Source organism: Pleurodeles waltl, chromosome 6 (genome assembly GCF_031143425.1).
Source record: "Pleurodeles waltl isolate 20211129_DDA chromosome 6, aPleWal1.hap1.20221129, whole genome shotgun sequence".
Taxonomy (NCBI): domain Eukaryota; kingdom Metazoa; phylum Chordata; class Amphibia; order Caudata; family Salamandridae; genus Pleurodeles; species Pleurodeles waltl.
In genome coordinates, this window is record NC_090445.1 from 482,090,354 (window position 1) to 482,111,352 (window position 20,999).

The window sequence follows — 20,999 nt, forward strand, 5'->3', positions numbered from 1 at the left end:
ATCTGGGACCTCGGGACAGTCGGTTCCCCTGACACAGTCACAGGACACCACAGAGCTTCCCCCTCTGGAAACACCAGCACAGCACCCACCCAGCGGGCCCATACCTCTGTCCCCAGGACACGTCAAGCTTCACTGTGTCCACCACTACAGGGAACCCAGGCTAACCCACCACCCCAACAATAACAGGGACCCGGGGACAGTGGCAGTGGGCACACAGTTCAGGGACAGAGGCTCAGGAAAACAGTGAAGCTGGGAGGACTGCTGTGCAACAGGGGGAGGACAGGCCCAGGGAACCCACTCACCACGAGGCCCTCTCCAACATCATGGGAGCTTACCATCATTCCCAGGAGACAATGGCAACAGTACTGGCCAAGTTTCAGGAGACCCAGCAGCTGCAGGAGGAACAGTATCTGGGGATCAGGGAGGACCTGAAGTCCATTAACAACACCCTGGTCACCATTACAGGGGTGCTGCAAGACCTTGTCAACACCAGGAGGGACACTGTGGCACAACAAGGGGCCCCTGACACTAGCCTGGATGATGAACAGCCCTCCACCTCCGCTGGCACTAGTGGACAGGAAGCACCGCCACAGGAACACAACACCAGCACCCCACCCCCTGCAGCTGTAGAACCACGCCGCAAACGGTCCCTGAGATCCAGGAACAAGACAGAGAACATTGCCAAGACCCACGCCAGGAAATGAGACCACCCTGAATGTCACCCTTCTGTCCCACTTTGTCACCCTGTCCATCCTTCAACTACCATTGCTCCACTTCCTATGCCCCTTTGGACAATGCACCTCTGAAACAAATAGACTGGACTCTGCCATGGACATTCCTCCACCATCCCCCCTGCCCATTTTACAACCCCCTCCACTTATTTGCACAGACATAAACACACTTCAATCACAAAACAATCTGGAGTCAGTCTGTGCTTTCAAAAACGTGTAATTGCAATAACCATGGAATATAGCAATGTCAATTTACTTGTGCACACACCGATGTAACACAGCTGTAGGCCAGGAGGAAATATAGCACAGGGCACAAAGTGGGACCCACATCTGTGAAATGGAAAGCCAAAGTGACAAGTCAGGGTCCATAGACTGAGTGTAAAAGACAGACTTATGCTAGCTCCAATAATAGTATTAGATATGGGAGGCAGTGACATCTTCTTACCTGTGTCTCACTGGAAGTATTGCATGATTATGTTGTTTCTGTTGTCGATATCCTCTTCTTCTGCCTCGTCTTCTTCACTGTCCACAGGCTCAACAGCTGCCACAAGACCACCATCTGACCCATCCTCCTGCAGAAAAGGCACCTGGCACTGCAAAGCCATGTTGTGCAGCATACAGCAGGCCACAATTCTTTGGTGAGTAGTAGAGAAAACCACCTGCCATATGGAGGCACCAGAATCTGGCCTTCAGGAGGCCGAAGGTTCATTCACTCACCCTCCTAGTTCGCCTATGTGCCTCATTGTAGCGTTCCTGTGCCCTTGTCTTGGGATTCCTCACTGGGGTCAGTAGCCATGACAGGTTGGGGTAACCAGAGTCACCTGCAAATATCGAGGGGCAACTGTTAGACACACACTAACCCTTAGGGACAACCCTATACCCAGACACCTATTCACACTGTATAGGGTCCTTGTCCTCACCTAAAGCCACACACAGTGCCGCTGGAGTTGCCCCATCACATAAGAGATGCTGCTATTTCTCAAAATGTAAGCGTCATGCACTGAGCCAAGAAACTTGGCATTCACATGGGAGATCTGCCAAACACACCATCTGCACATTCATAGAATGGTAGCTCTTCTGGTTTCTGTACACCTGTTCACTCCTGCGTGGGGGTACCAATGCCACATGTCTCCCATCAATGGCACCAAGGATGTTGGGGATATGTCCCAGGGCATAGAAGTCACCTTTCACTGTGGGCAAATCCTCCACCTGAGGGAACACGATGTAGCTGCACATGTGTTTCAGCAGGGCAGATAACAGTCTGGACAACACGTTAGAGAACATTGGCTGGGACACCCCTGATGCAAAGGCCACTGTTGTTTGAAAGGAACCACTTGCCAGAAAATGGAGTACTGACAGGACCTGCATTAGAGGGGGTATCCCTGTGGGATGGCGGATAGCTGACATCAGGTCTGGCTCCAACTGGGCACACAGTTCCTGGATTGTTGCACGATCAAGTCTGTAGGTGACTATGATTTGTCTCTCTTCCATTGTCGACAGGTCCACCAGCAGTCTGTAGACCGGAGGATGCCGCCATCTCATCACCTGCCCCATCAGACGTGCCCTATGGAGGAGAACAGCGAGCAGAGAGTCAGCCAACACTGAGAAATCACAAAATGTAATTTGCACACATTTATTATTCCGCAATGTGCCTGTAACTATGTGTATTCAAGGCCTATATTGGTGTGACGCAGTTGTTATTAATGCCATGTGGCCCCCTGAAGTGGTGGCTGCCTGACCTGTAAGGTGGGACAAGGGGATATGAGATAACTGCGCTGGCGTTCTACACCGTCGCAATGGCCTGTCGAAGACTGCGGCGCAATTCTGCATTGGTTAAGATTGGACCCTATGGGTCCGAGGAGCCAATGACGATGTACGCGGGCGGTGATGGTACGAACCTCCGCGGACGTGACCGCCATTTTCTGTCTGTTCACTCACTTGATACCTGACCTTCAACAGGAGAGGACCTACACTGCAAGAGCTGCTGTGACCTGTGTCTGGAAGCGACGATGGTCTCATGTGTCTGCGGAAAGGGCCCCTGCCTTCACTTCGGAGGAGTTGGAGAAACTAGTGGATGGGGTCCTCCCCCAGTACACACAACTGTACGGTCCTCCAGACAAACAGGTGAGTACACTGTGAGCATGCTGCATGGGCAATGCCTGTTTGGAGTGGTGTGGATGGAAAGTACATGGGGGGGCTGAGTCCTGCATGTGCGGACGGTGGTGCATGTGCGTCAGGGCAAGGGTGGGAACCGGGGCCAATAAGTATGACAGTCCGGACGGGTAAAGAATTTCCTTTCCCCCTGTACTATTCCTCTAGGTCAGCGCCCACCTGAAGAAGGCTATTTGGCGTGCCATCGCCAAGGACGTCCGGACCCTGGGGGTCCACCTCAGACGGAGCATCCACTGCCGTAAAAGATGGGAGGACCTGTGCCGCTGGAGCAAGAAGACGGCGGAGGCCCAGCTGGGGATGGCCTCCCAACGTAGGAGGGGTGCCTGTCGCATCATGACCCCCCTGATGTTCCAGATCCTGGTGGTAGCATATCCAGAGTTGGATGGGCGCTTGAGGGCATCACAGCAGCCACAAGGGGGTGAGTACACTCTCATTCAGCTGACTCTGCACGCATTACAATGTGTCTGGGTGGGGGAGGTGGGCAGTGGGTTCCCCTAGGCCAGGGCGAGCTTGTAAGAGAAGGTCCCTTGTGAGGCAGGCTATATGGCACCCCAACCCCACTAGTGGTTAGTGCCATCTACACCTAGTCAGGCTCCTGTGACTTCCAGGTGTGCAGCAATCGAGCTTAGACCTTGTACCCCATGGGCATGTGATCAATCTAGGAACTATAAGTGCATGGCATAGTGCAGAGGGCTGCTGTGTCTGTTGTGTCCACCAACAGTAGTAGTGATGCATGCACTGAACATGTCTTTCTCCTGTCTTTCCCCCACCCTTTTTGTGGTCTCCTTGTCCTTGTGTGCAATAGCATCATCAGGCGGAGGAGCATTGGCACCGGAGCAGGAGGGAGCTGCATCCAACTTGGCCCTGGAGGGTGAAACAACGGAGTCTGAAGCCACCAGTGGGACGGAAGGCGAGGGGAGCTCCACGGCGGGGACATGAGCAGAGACCAGTGACAGCGACTCCTCCTCTGATGGGAGCTCCCTTTTGGTGGCGGGCCCCTCTGTACCTACCGCATCAACAGGTACAGCCGCCACCCCCCCTACCAGCACCGCCCTCCCAGCAGCCTCTCAGCGTGTGTCCCGTGCCCGCTCACCCAGGAGAGTGGGCATCTCCTTTGCCCCAGGCACCTCAGGCTCTGCCCCAGTCAGCCCTGGTGCCCTCAGTAAGGAGGCTATTGCCATCCAGGGTATTGAGAGGCATTTGCAAACAAATGCATACCTGGAGGGCATTCATTCTGGCCAGGCAGCCCAACAGAGAGCATTTCAGGCTCTGGCCTCAGCACTGATGGCAGCCATGGTCCCTGAGTCCAACTTTCCCCCTCCAACCTCCTCCACCCAAACCCAATCCCCAGTACCTCAGTCTATCCCAAGCACACCATCAGACCAGTATGCACACACATCAGCACACAAGAGTGGCTCAGGCAAACATAAGCACCACACATCCCACAGGCACTCACACAAGCATCATACCCATGCACACATACCAACATCCACTTCCCCCACTGTGTCCCCCTCCTCCATGTCTCCCTCCTTCCTCCCAGTCTTGTCTCCACTCACACCTGCATGCACTACATCCTCAGCCACTACCTCCATCACCACACATAGCTCACATGCACTCACCACCCCACTACCATTCACACATCCCCAGTGTCCTCTCCCAGTGTGGTCAGTGAGCCCTCCTCCCAAAGTACACAAATGCAGGCACACACCCACCCAACAGCCATCCACCTCACAATAGCCTCCAGCCCATGCACCTTTACCCAAATTGAGCAGACGTACACCTCCTACAACCACTACCTCTTCCTCCACTCCCAAAAACCCTCCATCTACCCGTCCCAGTGTGTCTAAAAAACTTTTCCTGGCTAACATTGACCTCTTCCCTACACCTCCCCACCATCCTTCCCCTAGGGCCAGGCTTTCCAGGTCCCAGCCCAGCACCTCAGCCACCTCATCCCCAGCCACAGTGGTGCCAGCAACTGCGGGGTCATAGAGTGCGCCAACCATCAGGGCTGCCAGTGTGCCACGGAGCGAGGACATTCCGCTACCTGCCAAGGTTAAAAAGGTGCCCACATCCCAGAGGGAGAAGCCGAAAACACCTGCCACCAAGGGGTCAGCAAAAACGAAAGGGGATAGTGGCAAGACAACTGCGCCACCATCAAAGGTGGGGAAGGGCCAAAAACTGAAAGGGAGGTCAGGAGAGGGCATGGTGGAACCGACTGAGGGACCAGTGTCACACCTTCTGTCCATGTCCACGCCAACCTGTACGGCGGAGAACACCGCTATCTGCACCGTCACCTGCACCGCCACCAGCATCACTACCTGCACCGCCTCCGGCACGTCTACAGCCGCTGCGACGGTCCCCAGCCTCTTCCCCGGTGGGCAGCTGTCCAAGGCTGCAGGAGACATCCTGCTTTCTCACTCAGCTGGTGCTAACACATGCTCCGCCGCCACAGACCCCGCCGACAGCACCGCCTGGATAGCAGAGGGCCTAGGTGAGATCTATATGCTGTGCCTGTGACAACATCATTGTACGGTGAGGTGGAAGATCAAGGTACTTACCGAATAGTAAGCACAATCTCCTCAGGGGTAGTATCCCCTGCAATAATGATTTCAACTATGGCACTTCCTGGTGCAGTGACATCCCGGCCTACCCGATGTGCAACTTTGGAACCTTGCCGGTGGCTCCGCTCCATACCTACAGCCTCGATCCATTCAACTTGGCTTGCCTATCACCGGCTCCCTGCTCCTTGACACAGCACCCAGTGAACTGTTGGGACAGGCTGATCTGGGAGGCTGAGCGTGATAACTACAGTGCTCGCGGCTCGGTTCCCCTGTGTGACTCTAAGATGGTGTAGATGACATACCCCTGTATGGCCTTTGCCACGGCTCCCGCATTACGAATTGGAGCAATTTACCAACTTTTTAGTAAAGAGGAATGCTGGCGGGGGACAGGAATAAAAGCAGCTAAGCATTTGCACCAAGAGTCTTTCACTTGTTTCCTCTGCTAACTGTGTGGTACTCTTTATAAAGTGAGGCTTCCCTTCACTGTTTGTTTCCACAGCAGCTCTTCTCAACCTGGTGGATTGAGACAGCACAATCTTTCCAAATACAGGACTGCAGCAGTATGGGGAGCTGAGAAGCCACATGTAGCCCACACATCCACTGCCAGCTGCAATAGTCTGTTCCAAAGCTCCTTCCATAGGGCGACCCTAATCAGCATGGTGAGTGACTGATATGAGCTGACCACATCTACACAGCCCCTTGAAGGACCTCTGTCTCCTCTTAGGGAAACCTCCATAAGTCCAGTAGCTACTTCTAGTAACATTTTCATGAGGGACCCCCCTTCGCTTTACCTCTGCAGTCCAGTTTGGCAAATTAATTACCCACTGAGTCATCCCTTGGGCTCATCCTTTGCTGCACCATTTGTGCCCCCTGAGTGGGCTTCATGGCAACCCGGTGCTAAAGTCCCCTGCTACATAGCCTATCTCATCTCATACATGCAGCCAAAAACACAACAAGCAAACATGGTGTCAAGCTACTTTCAGTCAGCTGAAGCACAAGACTTATGGGGACTGTCACTACAGACAGAGACATGGCCTTATTGAAAGAAGACATACTCACCCCTGAACAAGACTTCAAAAAAGAACTACTCGAAGAATCTAAAACAGATCTTGACACCTCCCTGAAAACTCTACGGTCTGATCTTAACTTCAAACTTCTACCACTACAACAAGATTTAAACTCAGTTGGTATGTGAACGCAATATATTCCAATAGAGCTTAATATATACTGTTATGACTCAAACACATGACATACGACAGGGGGAATAAAGTAGGTAAATTCTAGCCCAGCAATTTCAAGTCAAACATGATAGAGATTATATAGGGTACGTAGGCAAAAAAAACTGGAGACCTTGCCTCGACTCGAGTGAAAAGGATAAAGCAAAAGCTATACATGACTTTTACAAGGCCCTGTACATGGCTGAGACACCTGCGATAGGGCAACAACAAGAATATCTAAGGGAAGTTCACTTACCTTAAGTAACAGAGGACCAAAATAAGAAATTGGATACTCCAAGTAGTGACGTGGAGGTTCAATTGACTATAACCTCACTGAAACTGCACAAATCACCGGTACCCGGTGGGTTTAGAGCCCAATTTTATAAGACCTTTAGCTGTGACCTTGTACCATATCTCACCCGGCTCTTTAACTACACAGAGTGAACTTGCGTGGTCACACCATCTATGAGCGAGGCACTGATCACAGTCACCCCCAAACCAGGTAAAGACCACATAATTGCACTTCTTACAAACTGATTGCTTCACTCAATTTAGTTGTAAATATTTACATAAAAATTCTTGCAACAAGACTGGAAGGCATTATGCCTAATCTGATCCATCTAGCTCAATCAGGCTTTAACAAAGGGAGACAAACCCGTGACAATTTGAGAAGAGTATTTAATCTGATCGAAAAGGTAACCAAAAAATGACTCCCAGCAATCCTAGTTGCAGAAAAGGCCTTTGATCGGGTGGATTGGCCCTTCCTTTTCCACTTCCTTCGTAAATTTGGCTTTAGGAAGAACTTCATTGCTGTGGTCCAAGAAAACTATGTGTGTCCTCGCTTGCATGTGGTGGTTAATAGGTTTGGCTCCGACTTCTTTAAACTAGGACAGGGCACACAGCAGGGATGTCCTCTTTCACCGCTTTTATTTGCCCTACGTGTAGAAACCCTCACAGCTAGAATACGGCTATGTCAGAGATTCAGGACATCTACTTTGGCTAAGACCATCATAAAATCTCCTCTTTTTCTGATAACGTACTGGTCTCTCTTACCTCACCCATGTCCTTCCTGGTGGCCTTACAACAGGAATTAACATTCTATGAAGAGGTATCAGGCTACTGTATAAACCTTCATAAATCCTTCCTCCTTAACTCAACCTTAACCAAGCCTGACATAGAGACACTAGCAAACTTTAGTCCCTTTCAATGGGCAGAGAAGGAGATCAGTTACTTAGGCATTAAACTAATACCTAAAGTGTCTCAACTATAGTGAGCTAACTTCCCCCACTTCTCCATCAACTGAAAGCAGACCTTAAACGGAGGGCCCATATGTATTTATTGTGGCTAGGTCCAATAAACGCAGTTAAGATGTCAGTCTTACCACAACCACTGTATTTATTTCAAGGGCTCCTCATGGAACTACAGAAACAATTTTTCACAGAGCTTCATTCTATTGTTACACAGTTTACATGGCAAGACTGTAAAGCCCGTCTTCCCTACAAAGTTTTGATATTCCTGAAGACGATGGGAGGACTAACGCTTCTGGAATTCCTACTTTACTGTAGAGCTGTGCAACTCAGGGTCATATGGAATGGTCAATTAAAGAATCGGACAAACATTGGCTCCATATGGATAGGGTGATCGTGGGACGGTATATATGGGATGTCTTATTGAAGCCAAAATCTGTCTGACCCCCCCCAACGCACACCTCAGCACCCATACACAAACCACCTGGGTAATGTTAAATACCGTGAACTGAGCGACTGGTTAAGCGATCTTTCCCTTACCATACAGTCGCATCCACTTTATCCCAGCCTTCCCGCCAGCACTCAAACCAGACCCCTTTGACCAATGGAGAGCAGAGGGTTTTCTCACTATTTCTGATCTCTTCCATAGCTGGGAAATCCTTACTTTTGAGCCCTGTTATGAGATTTTGGTCTCCCAGCCTCAGAACACTACCAATACATGCAAATGAAACATTTGATCAGCCATACTAAGCTACCCTATCCCATCGATCGGCTTCACCCTGTTAGGACTGTGATAAGCCCCCCAAACACCAGACCTCCAGCATCGATCCATCCTATGGCTGTGCTTAGGGCTGCTAAAACCACCTTAGCAGCAAATTGGAAAAATGCCATAGGCCCTTCACTATCCAAGTGGCATGCTAGGCTTCGCCAGGGCCTGATGATGTAAAGGATGGCAGATATCCTATAAGATAACTATAAGAACTTTGGGTATCGCTAGGGCCCACTGGTTTCATTGTTATCAGAAGGTGTTCCTCTCACAGCAGCCCCAGCCGCACTAGAGCACTGCACCTAATTCAATTCTAAGCAGAATTTCCTCCTTCCTTTGGAGGTCCCTCCATAATGTCTGCACTGTCCCAAGATACTCCTGGATCCCCACTACTTTGCTCCCAAGAAATTAGCACAATCACTTCCTGTTTCTTGGTTTGGGGTTGGGGGTTACAAGGGAATTCTGTAGCAATGATGCTACTTCACTGTATTATAGGTAGTGTTGACTAGTAGTGACTGTATGGATTAATAGCCTTCTCTACCGCCTGATGCTTTTTAACTGACGTATTGCCCTCGTATACCAGAATACTCTGTTAAAACGCAGTAAAGAAAGCTTTAAAAAAAAAAATCACACATTGGATAAATCTAGGTAATAGAATGTTACTTTACCCTGCTTCTTCAACTGGAGATGATTCTGAACTGCTATCATTACTTGTGCTTGTTTCAATCATCTGTTTTGGAACTTCATTGTCTGGGATGCCCTTTGTCACCAAATATATACATGAAGGTACATTTTCTACCTTCTCTATAGTCCCTTTCATTGCATCTAAACCTATTCATCTTTCTCTCCTTCAGAGAAAGTTGATATGTTTGTAGCACATCATCAACTATTTTATAGTTTTTGTCGTTTGGCTATTTCAGGTTCATATTTTTAATTTGCTTTATAACACCTTAATTTGTTCTTTTGGCTGTAATTGTTTGCAATCTGAACGTTGAAATAAAATTCTCATTATAATATATGATGTATTGTGCAGATTGCCCTCCCATTCTTGCAGGAGGTCTGCATATAGGTCATCTAAAGTGGAGAAAATCAAAATAAAATATTTCTCCTCATGGGACCTCTTTGTTGTCTATGTGTTTCTTCAGGGTAGTCTCATCCTACTACTTGGAAAATTCTTGTATCCATAATTTTCCTAGTCTAATAAACTTATTTCATGTCGTTTTGTGGACTGGTGTGTTGTTTCTGTGAGTTCTTGACAAAGGATCTGGAATCTCTAAACCTACCATAGAGGTCATTTCTGGTCCGATTTGTTGGTAGTGTCAATGTCACAAGAGATAGTATGGGCTCGTTGAATCATCTGGCACAAAACGAGCATAAAATGCCCCCTATTAAGTTGCAGTATTGCCAGAAGGAAGTCTTGTACCTAGATCGTCACATTGAGAAAAGAACAAAGAACAAGAAAGATGTCGCAAGAGAGAATCTCTGCCATTCTGAAAATGAACCATCCAACCAAGCAGAGAGAAATCTGGATATTTCTGTGAATGATGGGCTATGTTGAAAGTGGGTACCCAATTTTTCCCTAGAAGTGAAGCCTCTACAGAGACTGACACACAAGGATGTGCCTGATCTGATACCATGTGACAACAAAAGCATGAATGCCTTCCTTGATTTGAGAGAAAGTCTATGCCAAGCCCTGGCTCTAGGAATGCCAGAATACAGCAAAGATTCTGGGGCATATTTATACTCTGTTTGTGCTGAATTAGCATCATTTTTCTTTACGCTTATTCAGCGCAAACTAAACTTCATATTTATATTATGGTGCTAGACATGTCTAGCGCCAAAATATTGGAGTTAAAGTCATTTTTTTGCCAGCTAGAAACTACCTAGCATCAATGAGATGCAAGTTAGGTGTTCCTGGGCAAAAAATGACGATATGGCCTTAGCACCATATTTATTCCCTTGTGCTAAAATCAAGCACAGGGGATGGGAGCCTTAAATAATGGTGCTAAGCTTGCCATTATTTAACGCCTGGGTCAGGGCAGGTGTTAGGGGACCTGTGGGCCTTTTTCCATGGTCAGAGACCATGGAAAGAGCCCACAGATGCCCTTTCCTTGCCCTAGGGACCCCCATCCACACCAGAGGGACAGCAGAGGATGGGGGACCCCATCCCAGGTGTGTATAGGTATGTAGAGGTAAGTTTTTTATTTTTTATTTTATGTAGTGCCATAGGGGGGCCTAACTTGGGCCCCTCTACATGGCCATTGGGGTGGTGGGCATGACTCCTGTCTTAACTAAGACAGTAGTCATTTCCATGGGGTTTTAACGTCAGAAAATGACACTAGTCTGGTTAGAGGTATTTTTATGTCTCTGCCCATATTAGCATCATCCTTTTAACTCTAAACCCCCTGTTCTCCCTACACCTCCCCTACCCGGCTAGCATCCTTTTTTAATGACACTCGCCGGGCCTTACCACCAGACACTGTCATACCATAAATATGACACCCAGCCAGCGTCTTGGGATGGCGCTCGCTGCGGTATACTTTTTGACACTAAACTACGTTAGTGCATTTTAGCATCAAAAAGTGTAAATCAGGGCCATTGTACTATTTTCAGTGAGAGTGTGGGCTGCTCTCTCTCAGTGCTTACCCTAAACACATGGTGATTCCCGACGACCTGTTACATATTTCTCAGGCACTCTTGACCCTGTAGCCACAGGACTGCCTGACTGCCTTGAAACAGTAGCAGCATTTGGTGTCAGCATCTAACACAGTGAGACTGTAGTCTTGGGCTAGGCACTTACATAGATGGTTCCTCACTTTGTTAATATACTTCTCACTACTCGCAGTAAGACCTAACATCTGACCAGTAGTAGATTGACAGAAATATAATAAACGTATATTGGTCGCTGACAATATCACTTTGAGGAAATGCTGTGCCCTAAATCCTGCCACATTGTTGTCATTGCCTGAGATTGAACCTGATGTGGAAGAGGTGGTGCATGAGTATGTCGATATCACTAAACTATGCACAAAGCTAAGAACTTATATTAAAGATGACTGCCTGAAAATATACTGTTCGTCGATGGCTCCTGTTTGAAAGATGGTGGGGGAAATTTGAGTGCTGCATATGCTGTTTGCACTGTAAAACATTTAGTGGAAGCCTCCTTGTACTGATGTAACTTCTGCCCTAGTAGCTTAATTGGTCGCTCATACTTGAGCTTGCTGTGCCTCAGACCAATTGAAAGTTACCATTTGTACTGATAGTCAATATGACTTTGATGTTGTTCACGACTTTGGATAGCTGTAGTCACAAAAAGGGTTTATGACATTTTCTGGGTTACCTATACACAACAGCAATTATGTAATGAGACTGTTGGAGACATTACAGGTGCCTCACATAACTGGTGTAGTTACATGTGCAGCACACAAAAGAGCAGCTATTCTGTTACAGCTGGAATTTGGTATACCAACAAAGTTGCCTGGTATTGTGCATATTTGTCCTGTACACTTTACAGGAAATATTGAAATGGATCTAAATATGAGACCAATTTCAATTTGGTGTTGACCGTTGCTGATACATGGGAAGAAGTTAGGAGATTGAAGCAAGATGCACCAGAGAGTAGTGCTGGTCCAGAGCAGTTTGTGTGAAGAATTTAGGTTTCATCAGATGGAAGACCTGTGTTACCAGATAGTTTGATGTCCCCAATGGTTATACATTTCTATGGCCCAGCACACTTAGGGAGGGATCCTACACTGAGGTTATTCTGGCAGAACTGGTTTAACCCCTGGTTTAGAGAGATGGCTGAGATCCTCTGTCACCATTGTGTAGTATGCCAACAAATAAGCATGGGGGGATGCCAGTAAAGGTGAGTCATGTAGGAAGATCAGGAGGTCCCTTTATTAGAATGCAGATGGCTTTTATCAAAATGACTGTGTGCAATGGAATGACAGTCTCACTGTGGCCAAGTTACTGCTGTGAGAATTGATCCCTTGTTTTGGATTTCTGGTATCTACTGAGTCAGAGTGTAGAAATCGTTTCAAGATGAGGTTTTGAAAATGCTATGTGTAGTCTCATAGGTTGAAAACATTTATATTGCAGTTACCAGCATAAGTCATCTGGTATCATTGAGCAAGTTTTGGGACCCTGAAAACCCACTTGGCTAAGGTGTGTGCTTCTACCTCCCTCAAGTAGCCAGATGCTTTGCCTTTGGTTTTGAAGAGTCTTTGCATCACCTCTGATTGTCGCCTCATGAGATCCTCATAGGGTGAGCCATAAGGTGGCATGCTCTGCCTTCTAACATGCTTGTGAACAATTCAGATTAAATGATTCTCAACTACTGGCTGATGTGGTGTGTGCTGCCTCACACTGTCATGTCGGCTGTCCCCTGCCCTTGATCCTAGCCTCTTAAGGTAGTCTTTTGCCCTTGCTCCTAGTTCATTAGGATATCTTTCCCTTTTTCACAGAACCACTCTTAATAATTTCAATCCCCCCAAATTGCCAGTGTGTCCTATTATGTACTGAATACAGTGATTGTTTAATTTATTCGGGTTTATCAGATGCACCATTCACGCTCCTTGGAGCCTCATGACTTCTTGATTTCTGACATTTCTCTATTTATTGAAGCCTCGAGAAACCATGCCAAATGCTGACCGACTTTGGAAGGTCGTGGTTACACATTCACAGCAAAGAAACTTACTTGCCGTCACAGGTTTCCTGATCTTCAGCTCTCCTGCTTCCAGGCCTGTAAAAGAAGGAAACAAGACTTTCAGCAAAAAATAAATACTGACAGTGCTACACTGAGGAACAACTTTATTTTAAAAGCAGACATATAAAACTCTTACAAGGAACTGAATAATAGTTCAAAGACTTTCCACAAAAGCATATGCAAGGAACAGACTACAGCATGAATCAAAACTGTGTGAGGAAACACAGTGCTCAGACAGACCCTCTTCCCATGCTCAAATGTCTCTACTTGCAGTTTGGCAAGTTTCAAATATAGCAAGTATAGAAGGTTAGGACACAGGAGATGGGCTATTGTTGTCTCTGTGAAGCCACATCATTGGCCTTAAGGTAAGAGCCTACATTACTGATTCTCAATCAATCAATCAATCAATATTTGTAAAGTGCGGCTATTCACCCGTGAGAGTCTCAAGGCGCACATTCTGACACTCACCAAGTTGAAGCTGCAACTGCCCTCCCAAATCAGAAGCATTATCATGACCTCAGTACTGGTGAATGGATCCTGGTGAAGAGAGTTGTGTTTGAATTCTCATTTGCGTGGCCCCTGCACAGTGATCATGCTCACCAACATAGTTGTCAAATATAGTGGGCTGCTTAACTGGGTTCATGCCTTCCATACCCAGCAATTGAGATGTCCAGAGGAAGAAGTGGTGATGTTGACCACCGAGTCATGAAGATAAACTTCTGAACGTTCGGGAGGAGCAGTAGGATGTTAAGAAAGCACCCACTCACCCAAGAGCCAACTAGTGATCTGAAATTAGGAGGTGGCACTGTGTTGGATTGAGGTAAGTCCTGAGCCTGTTGTGAAAGAGACAAGTGTAACACCAGTGAACCAGCCTAATACACAAGTAAACAATGGCTCTGATCCTAGAGAAGTACCAAGCGATGTGACCAGAGTTAACTGCCGAAGTGAAGGAAAGGACAGAGATGAGAAGAGATATTGGGAAATGTTTGAAGTTGCATCTCTCATTTGGCAGAGCCATGCACCCTGTCCAAATAGGGATCACAATCCTGGTCAGGGTAAATCAGTTAAACACCATAAATTAACCTGTGCTCACCTTCTGGTAGCTTGCCACAGAGCAGGCAGGCTTGACGAAAGAGAAAATGTGTAAACACTTAAAACTGTAAAACAGTGGAAAACCCCATAGGAGTAATCCACGCCAGGTTAGACAAATAGACCTTAATTTAATTAATACAACCAAGACCAAAACAACAGAAATCCATTCAAAAGATGTTAAGATATGAATGTTTGAAGAATATCTGCAAATATAGTGCTTAGAAGCATAAAGCACGAACCTGAGCTATCTGGTCACGCTCAACGGGGTCAAATTAAAAAAACAAAAGTCAAGCTGACCATGATGGAACACGGGTCAGATACAGGGACCAACCTTGTCCCACTGAAAAAGTATCTTTTGGATGGAGGATGCATCGACATTGGAGACCTGATGCGAGGAGCAGAGGAGGCGAAGCACAGTCGATGCGAGGCCAGTAAAAGTGGTTGACAAGCTTGTCTTGCCCCAAATGACCTGCCAGTGGCACCTCATATGCCAGACCCAGCAGGAAAAGCCTGTAGTACTGGGGGATGACCAACTCATGGGTTGCACAAGGCTCAGGAGCCTTAGGCTCACTAAACAGGAGAACATTCTCCCAGTACATCAAGTGTTTGCCCAAGGTGTCACCAGCTGGCTTGACCACAGCCTGCTGCCAGAAACCCACAAGACTAGGGAACGCCTTCTGCACCTTGCAGAACTTCTTTCTTGTGGGGCCCACCTCCTGTGCCAGTTGGACAGCTCCAGCAGGTTCCGCAGTGTGGCCACTTCCTCCCCTGTAGGTATCAGGGAATCGCCCTCAGGTTCAGCCTCCTCCCAGACCATGGGAGCTTCAGGAGTATGTTTTCTTTGCTCCATGCCCTTCCTCTTTTTGGCAGGACCCTTGGACATTCTTCCAGGCTCCAGGTACTTCTAACCACTCTCTCAGGCTGCCATTTACCATGTGTTCAGGCACACCTACTCAGGCAACTCCAAAATTCCCAAGTTTGACCTGAGCTCCACTTCCTTCCAGGCAATATGCTCCAGGTTGTTACCAGGCAGACAGTCCTGAGTCATAGATGGACCCATAGCTACACTCAAGGAACCTGCACCCCCCTTCAAAGGGAACCATAGCCACTTCCTAATGGCTCTCACGGCTGTCAGCAGCCACAACTTGATGGAACGCATTAGGAACTCCCTGCTCTGAAGACACCAGAGGACACCTGACAGTTGTAAAGCTGGCTCCTGTGTCTCTTAAAGCCTCCACCCTCTGCCTATTGATGGTGCCCACTGACTGTACTTCCTAGTATTTTCAGGCCTGTAGGTTGTCTGCACCATCTCTCTGTCGCCAGGGACACTAGGGTAACCTCTACACTGTCCCTGAAACTATCTGGGACAACCTCCTCCCCAAGTGCCACACTAGCCTGCTCCAGTAACTGCCCACAGTTGGTGGGCTGTGCCCGCTTGTGACACTTGGCATCCCCTTTGTAGTGTCCTTCCTGCTGACACCTATAGCACTTATAGGGTACCTTCCCTGAAGGTTTAATGTTAGAGAACCATGTAGTTTTCTTCACAGTAGGAGGATGGGAACCCTGACCACAGAACTAGTTTGCTGCCTTTGAGAGAACTCCTTGTTTTTATTTTTGTTCCCCCCTTCGTTCTTCTGGTGAGGACCCTGCCCACCCTTGTGGTGACTCCCCCACCCAGAAACCTTCTTGGAGACCCTGGTGCTGAACCAGCTATCTGCCTCCTTAACAAGCTCCCTCGGGTCATGAAGCTTATTGTCAACTAGGTGTTGGTGCAGATCTGGCAACCAGAGACAGAACCTATGCTCATTTTCTGTCAAGTTATACAGCCCCTGTAAATCCTTTACCTCACTACTCTTCACCCAGCCATCCAGTACTTTGCAAAAGGAACCCACACATCCACTCAGGTCTATTGGGATAGGTTCTGAATGTCCCTGAAAGTTTGTCTGTACTTTTCTGGGGTCAGATTAAACTTCCTGATTAGGGCCTCCTTCATGAGGAGATACCTCATACAGTCTCTCCCTTCTAGGGCCATTAAAGTGTCCCTCCCCTTACTAAGAATGTGCCTCCACAGTCTAGCTCTGTAATCCTCCTCAGGGACCTTGTGAATCTGTAAAGAAATCTCATAGGCTTCAGAACATCTGTCTACGTCATCTCCCACCACAAAGTGAGACACCAAACTCTTGAATATGTGGACCCTCCTGTTAGAGGGCACTGAAGAAATACTGCCACTATCTTGGCTGGACTCAGTGCTCCCAGCCTTCAGGTACAGCTCTTTCAGGCTCAGCTCCTGGGCCAACATAGTTTTCCTCTCCTCTACGGCCAATTGTTTCTCCTCAAACGCTCTCTTCATCTCCAATCTGAGCTTATCCAGCTCCACCTTTAGTTTCCTCTCCTCTCTCCGTTCCTACAGCTCCTCAGGAGACAGGCCTGTAGATGAAATTCTGCTCTCTTGCCTTGGGGGAACATCCACTCCATTGGCTCTCTGCTCCGCAGGCAGTTCCAGTGGATTTTGGTCCAACTCCACATTATCCCCTATTATTTCATCCTTCACTTCTGTGATCACAGGTGCATACCAAACTTCTAACCAGGCCCTCAGCACCTTTTGTAGCTCTAACTTCCTGGTGAAGCCTTTTGTAGAAAGCCCAAACCCCTTGCAGAAATTATTGAGCTTGGCCACAGTGTAACCCTGTATCTTGGCCAACTCATAGTCCATTTTTCAGGTGCAGGTTCAGATGTATGACCTCCAGTCAGAGACATAATTTTAGAGGAAAACAAAAAATGCCAATCAGGGAGCATAGAAAAATGTAAAATGCCAGTTTGGGAAAGTAGGGAAATAAATGTCAATGAGGGTCAGAGACAATTGATTTGAATGATCTTATATGTGGATGGTAGTGTACACTAAATTACTGTAAGACACTGCACAAACACAAGCCCTATTCTCACCTCGGATCACTAATGTTAGAAATTGGGTCTCTGGTTGGCAGAGGTATACACCCTGTCCAAATAGGGACCACAATCCTAGTCAAGGTAAGTCAGTTACACACTATAAATTAATCTGCATGCACCCTCTGGTAGCTTGGCACAAGGCGTTCAGTGTTTATGCAACACAAAAAACAGTAAAGCATTACAGTTCAAAAATAATCCACACCAGGTTATACAAATAGAGCTAAATTAAATGAACAAAGCAAGACCACAAAGACAGAAATCTGATAAGTAGAAGTTGAGATATGAATTTTTAAAGAATATCTGTAAATATAGTGCTTCGAAGCATAAGGTGCAAACTGGGACTATCTGGTCATGGTAGAGCAGGTCAAATCTGAAAAGTCAAACCGACCGCAATGGAGTGTGGGTCGGATACAGCGACCAACCTTGTCTCACTGAAAATGTACCTTTTGATTGAGGATGCACTGGCGTTGGAGACCTGATGCAAGGAGCATAACAGGCGATGCGTAAGCGATGCGTTGGTTCAGATCCATGCAGTTGAGGATGCGTCATTGATGAACCCTTGCCGATGAAGGGCACGCATCATTATTGAACCGCGTAGCTGGCGATGTGGCAGTGCTGAGGGTGATGTGCCAATTCTGGGCCATGCAGTCGGCACTGCATTGTCCTCATCCTCAGCGGCAGTGGTGATGCAGTGACAGCGATGCACAGGGTTTTGTAGAAACAGCTGCAGAACTCCCTTCTTAGGGCTGGATTGGCACCACGTGCCAGGGCAGGACTCACAGATGGCAGAGTCCAGAGGCTTTAGCAGGAGTGAGTGAAGTATTTGATATCCCTGAGACTTCAGAACAGGAGGCAAGTGAGCAAGCCCTTGGCATCACTTTGGTTTTGGGGATGTAGAGATGCAGGTCCAGTCCGTTTCACTTCCAGGCAAGAAGGGCAGCAGGGCTGGCCCACCAAAGCAGGAGTACAGCAAAGTCCAGCAAAGTTCTAGCCGAGTGACAGCCCATTCAGTAGCACAGCAGTCCTTCTTCCTGGTAAAATGTCCTCAGGTCCAGAAGTGTACTGATTTAGTAGAGTCAGACCCCAGTCCTTACACCCAGTGGTGCGTTTAAAGTGAGGGAGACTTCAAAGACAGGCCTTTGACATGCACAAAGTCCCTGCCCTTTCTACCGTGGCTCCAGACACACTACAGGGGTTTATGCAGACCATTTGTGAGGCTCAGGACCCAGCCCATTCAGGTGTATCAGCTTCTCCCTCCCAACCTTCCCAGGATGGGCCATTAACATGCAGATGGCCAATTAGTCACGCCTAAGTACACTTTGTGTGTGGCTGCCCAAAGCCCAGGTGTCACCCATCCAGACGTGTATTCAGAGATGGGCAGACGACACTAGGTGATTTACAGTAAGAAAATGCCAACTTTCTAAAAGTTTTATTTTCAGGAGGTATTTTCAGAATTACAATTTAAAACCTGACTTCACCATACGTTATTATTTTAAATTGTGATTCCAGAGATACCAAATGTGGGTGTCCCATCTTTTCCCCATTGGAAATTACACTTATAAAATATAAAAAGCCATTCCCAATGGTAACCTGTGGGAGAGCTAGGCCTTGCAGTAGTGAAAAACAAATGTAAGAGTTTTTCACTACTTGGACATGCAAAGCCTAAAATCACATGTCCAACTTTTTAAATACAGTGCACCCTGCCCTTGGGGCTGTCTAGGCCTGCCTTAGGCGTGACTTATATGTGTTAAAAAGGACTCTAAGGCTGCACCCGTGGTCCCTACTTTTATAAAAAAAATGTTTACTACTTGGCACTGCGGGGTGAGCCTTAAGGCTTCCCCTGCAATGCCAGTGCTTCAGCAAACACAGAGCTGTTTTGACAGCACCTCCCTGCTTGCTGAAGCAAGCTTGCCACACAGCCCCCCCACTCCAACTACAGTCTTGCCCTGGCAGGTGGTGGTCCCCGGAATGCGGGGGTCTGAAACCGACCCCCTTTATTTAAAAAAAAAAATTTACCTGGGGGTGGTGGTCCTTGGGGCTGCGGGGGGCCATAGGGCCGCCCGCTTTAAGTACAAGATAGCCCCAGGGAGGTGGTGGTCCCTAGGGCAGCAGGGGGGCACAGGCCCCCCTGCAAGCAAAAGAAATGACCCCCGGGGTGGTGGTGGTCTTGGCCCATCCTGGGGCATTAGACTAACGAAGTGCGAGAACCCGCACTTCATTTTTTAAATTATTTTACAAGTGGATTTGCTGATCTACCGTGTCTCGTTTTGTAAAAAAAAAAAAAAAGGCTCTTTAGCCCTAGGGTTCCCTTTGGGACCCCACCACCAGAGCTAAGGGGTCAGGGTGTTCGTACCCTAGACCCTTTTGTTTTTCTATACTTTTATTTTATGAAGCCGAGTCCCAAGATGGCTGACAACACTTTAACAGCTTCTGTTGTTGAAGTGTTATCTGCCAGTCAGATCTCAGGACGAGAGATCGTTAGGGGTAGCAAATTCTTTGCGTCCCTAGATATTCACATTTGTTTCCCCCTTAATTTCTCAAAAATTAGAATTACACTAAAACAAAAAATTCAGTATAGTAGTTTTTGAGTTGTCACTGTTCCAAATCCCTATGGAAAAATGAATGAGGAAAACGTGTTTTGGAAACCCCCTTTTTTCTCTCTCAGTAACCAGCATATATTGTTTTGATAATTCTAATGACTATATACTTGATGGTAACCTTGTATGAAAGCAGATGTGCAATATAAGAGGCCGTTGTTGATTATAGGGATGAGCCTGATAGGCCGGATTGGTTTGTTAGTTAAAGTTATGTTAGATGTCATAGGTCCAATTTGTTTATTATGAAAACATATCACAATGGCTGTAGGCCTGGCTTATAGGATGTATTGATATTGCACTGTGTAAAGTCTGTAGACAGGCATTTTCTTAAATTGAATCTCAAATTACTGTGCTAAGCAAGGGTTTGGTTGTTGGTTGTTTCATTTTGGAAACCCTGGAGGTAGAAGATATGCACTGTAATAACCCTTGTAGGTCTCTCATAGGAGGGCCTTGCAGGTGTAGTTGTCTGTTAGGCGTTGTAATAACAAAAAATAAAATTACATTTTTGTTTACCTTTATATTCATAGAGGTTCTTTCAGTCAGTCCTTCTGTCTTTCTCAGTGGCATTCACTTTCTGCTTCTCCCTGTGACAGGATAATGCATGGAGCAATAAGTGAGCATGTTTCTGGCATTGGCTTTAGTGCCGTGAGTAATGACATTCTGCCTTATTCCATGTGCAAATGAACCTGAAAATGAATGCATTTAAGTTTCAAGGATTGCGACCAATTCTTTATATTTCCTTTTTCCTTTCCTAGATCCCCTTTCATGTTGCCCCTTATACTCCTGCAGCTCCCCAGACAGTGCTACTGAGCTGTTCTCTTGTCTGGCATTGCACCTGCAGTGCGGTGAATCATGTGTAACCACCATTTCTAAACTATGTAGCCATTTTGTATTGTCCTTAGTTTATCATGATTTTATTTTTCCAAAATAGCCATCAATGTTTTGATGCATCATGCTGGCCACAT